General features: G+C 40.5%; 1 protein-coding gene across 4 annotated transcripts in view; it reads right to left on the bottom strand.

Annotated features, from left to right (window-relative positions):
• SLC10A7 (solute carrier family 10 member 7) overlaps window positions 1–3,236 on the bottom strand; it is a 259,094-nt gene that overhangs the window by 36,691 nt on the left and 219,167 nt on the right. The gene's annotated exons all lie outside the window — the stretch shown is intronic.

Genomic DNA, 3,236 nt, shown 5'->3' with positions numbered 1-3,236 from the left:
TTTCAGATTCTTGTCCCCCCCCCCCCCCCCTTCTTGGTTTCTTTTGTCACTTCAGTGATACTCTGGGATTCTATTACTCTAGTCATCACCTTTCCAAACTGTTATGTACTTTTTTAAAAGGCTCATAATTACTGCTTTCTTTTTCTAACCTTTTCAACATTTTTTAAAACTTTGACAGCTTCTCCAAGTTGCAGAAAGCTTAGGGTCCTATGGACAGCTGCTATTGGTTTGATGAATCAGCTTTCATTTCCTAGCATCTGTGACAGTGTAACGTCAGAATGTATTACAAAGCTAGACATGCTGATTTCTTCTCTTCCATCATTAGTTTTTGAAACAGTATAGGTAAACTATTTTGGTATAATAAATACTTGACAGTTGCTAACATTCAATGAACACTGTATGCTAGGAATTAGGATGAGGACTTTGCGTGTGCATTATACAATTCACCAAATGACTCTATGAGGCAGGTACTAATACTATCTCCGTTTATAAATGAGGAATGACAGAAAGCATAGAGTTATTAAATAGGATCGAAACTCATGTCTGTCTGACTCTAGAATTAGAATGTTTAACCCTGACACTATTTTGTGGGTGGATAAGTAAGAACACAGAATAGTATCTCTCAAATGTTATTTTAAATACTCAGAGTAGAAGTTTACATGCCAGATAGTAGAATGGTAACACATCAGGTCAGTAAATCTAAGAAATGTTAACCAGATAAGAGCAGTGTTACAGGAATGTTGAATTTTCCAGGCTGGGTGTCTCCTGGTTTATGCTAAACTTACATCATCAGGGATAGTGGCATGCAGTATACAAAAAAAGACAGACCAGGAGGGCACCTGGGTGGCTCAGTTGGTTAAGTGTCTGACTCTTGATCTTGGCTTAGGTCACGATCTCACGATTCATGGGATTGAGCTCCACACTGAGCTCTGCGATGACAGTTCAGAGCCTGCTTTGAATTCTCTCTCTCCCTCTCTCTCTGCCCCTTCCCCCACATGCTCTCTCTCAAAATAAATAAACTTAAAAAAAAAAAAGACAGACTGACTTCCATGTTGAGACTTTTGTCTTTTGATATCTGGACTGGTTGCAGATTTAATAAATTTGTAAGAAATAGATGAAAAAGAAACCACAGGCCACTTTCACTAATTTTAAGTAGAAAGGAACAAAGAGGAGGAATAAAAAAATTAAACTCAAGAGTATAAACTGGTGGGCCCAAGTTTAACCCCTGGCATCTTGAACTAATTTGTGTGAGTGAACTTGAAGAATCCAGTTAAATACTCTCTACAAATTCCCTAACCAAAGCAAGTACTTATGAATTTTAAAAGTGACTGAAGTAGTTTAGTGCAGTGGAAAAAGTATGGGCAAATGTCCAATGGCAATGGATTTCAATTCTGCATGTACTATTTGCCACCTGTTATTAAACTACTAAAATCTTGGAGCACCTGAGTGGCTCAGTTGGTTATGCATCTGACTCTTGATCTCAGCTCAGGACATGTTCTCATGGTTTGCGAGATCGAGCCCTGCGTCGAGCTCTGTGCTGACAGTGTGGAGCCTGTTTGGGATTCTCTCTCTCTCCTTCTCTCTGCCCTTCCCCTGCTTGTGCTCTCCCTCTCCCTTCCTCCCTCTCAAAATAAATAAACTTTAAAAAAGAAAAAAAAACTACTAAAATCTGATTTAGGCAGGTTATTAAACTAAACTATGTATGGATCCTCATCAGCAAAATAGCAATACACATGTATAGTATCATAGTCTTTGCTACCAGACTTACATGAAAGAACATATGCATTGTCCCTAGCACCATGCCTGGCACAGAACAGGGCTCAATAAACATTGGCACCTTTCACTCCTCCCAAAAAATCCTTAGGCACAATGATGTCTCTCACAGTGAAGAAAAAAAAAAAGTAAAAACCGTCTTCTAAATTTTGTTCAACTGAAAAATCCCCAAATTCTAATGGAATGCTTTGCAGATATATAACCGTTTCACTGAGGAGCAGGATTATAGCCACTCCCGGTTCTGCTGTTTATCAAAAAATGTGCATGTCTGACATGTAGACAGTGGGTTAAGCAAGTTCAAAATGCAACAGAACTTCATTGAAGGCAGAATAAAAGGGTCTTAAAACCCCAAGGCCTTATGAAAATCCAGTCTACTCTATACTGAAAATTCTCAATTTTAATTCACCAACTTTAATTCACCATTCCCAGCCCCACCCTCCTCCAGAAATTCCTGTAGTGGCTACTCAGTCACTGACAGGGTATCTGCCTCCTCCTCAGTCTGATAGGACAGGATGAGCGCATCTCATTATTACTTCTGCCACAAGGACCAGGAAACAAACAGCTGGGGAAAGGCAAACATCTCTTCTGGTGACATAACAAATCATTTACAAAAGAACTTTAAAATAGCTCCTACTCCTAGACTTACCCAATTAAGTCCCATTTTCTCGGTGCCTTAATGGCTTCAGGCTTTACTCTTACTTTATAAATCACAACCACAAGCTAGGGAAAATGGTTCAAATTACACCAATCAATAAATTTTTATTGACTGTTTACAATCAGCCTCGTGCTGTACCAAGTGCTATAAGAGCCAAGTGCCTAATGTGAAGCTTCAACCCTCTACTGCTCTGACACTGTTTCAGGCCCTAAAGACAACCCTTTTCCTCATGGCAACTCACTGCCATCACCCGGCAATCTGGCTCAGACTGTCCCTCTAGGTACTATTATTACTTAATCTTTTTCTTTAAGTTTATTTCTTTTCAGAGAAAGTGAGAGAGAGAGAGGAGAGAGAGAGAGAGAGAGAAAGAGAGAGAGAGAGAGAGCGAGCGCAGGGTAGGGGCAGAGAGGGAGAGGGAGAGAGAGAATCCCAAGCAGGCTGCACACCATCAGTGCACAGCCTAGCGGGGACCTCAATCCCATGAACTGTGAGATCATGACCTGAGCCGAAACCAAGACTTGGACACTTAACTGACTGAGCCACCCAGGCATCCCTATTTTTCAATCTTTTTCTATTCCCATTGTCCCACGTGTGTGTGTATGTATGTGTGTGTGTGTGTGTCCACATTTGCATTATTCTTTTCCCCACCAAGAACCCCTTCTTTGCATCTTGGTTCACTGAATACTTAGCCATTCTGTTTGTTTTTTTTTTTAATGTTTTATTTATTTCTGAGAGAGAGAGAGAGACAGCATGAACAGGGGAGGGTCAGAGAGAGAGGGAGACACAGAATCTGAAACAGGCTCCAGGC

This window comes from Crocuta crocuta, unplaced genomic scaffold (genome assembly GCF_008692635.1).
Source record: "Crocuta crocuta isolate KB4526 unplaced genomic scaffold, BGI_CrCroc_1.0 scaffold112, whole genome shotgun sequence".
NCBI classification, from domain to species: Eukaryota; Metazoa; Chordata; class Mammalia; order Carnivora; family Hyaenidae; genus Crocuta; species Crocuta crocuta.
The sequence above is the reverse complement of the archived record's forward strand: the minus strand, read 5'-3'. Positions and strand labels throughout refer to the sequence as shown.